Here is a 613-nt window from a genome sequence, read left to right on the forward strand (position 1 = left end):
TGTTCTCAACATTTCCATTTTTAGATGCTTATCAGGAGGATGTCTAATCCTTAAAAAAATCCTTAATATTTTAAGGATTTTGCTCTAAGGATGTTATTTGCGGTATTGCTTATTTGAATTAAAAATTGGAGACAATTTAACATCAATAATAGGGAACTGGTTGAGTAAATTGTGGTATAGTCACACAATGAAAAAGTATGTATCCATTTAAAATAAAGGGGGTAGAAGCATAGCTAATACAGTCATCCCTTGGTATCCATGGAGGATTGGTTCCAGAACTCCCCACAGATACCAAAATCCACAGATGCTCAGGTCCTTTATATAAAATGGCATAGTATTTGCATATAACCTACACGTCATCCCATATACTTTAAGTCATCTCTAGATTACTTAAAATACCTAATACAATGTAAATGTTATGTATGTAAATAGTTGTTATACTGTATTTTCCTTAATTTATATTTTTTACTGTTGTACTGAATTTTTTTCTTGTTTTTTTTTTCTGAATATTTTTGATCAATGGTTAGTTGAATCCACAGGTGCAGAACCTGCAGATACAGAGGAACTACTGTATGAAAAAATGATCATAATATACTGTTGGGTAAAAAAAAAA

The sequence above is a fragment of the Galeopterus variegatus genome, unplaced genomic scaffold, assembly GCF_000696425.1.
Source record: "Galeopterus variegatus unplaced genomic scaffold, G_variegatus-3.0.2 Scaffold10857, whole genome shotgun sequence".
In the NCBI taxonomy this organism is placed as follows: Eukaryota; Metazoa; Chordata; class Mammalia; order Dermoptera; family Cynocephalidae; genus Galeopterus; species Galeopterus variegatus.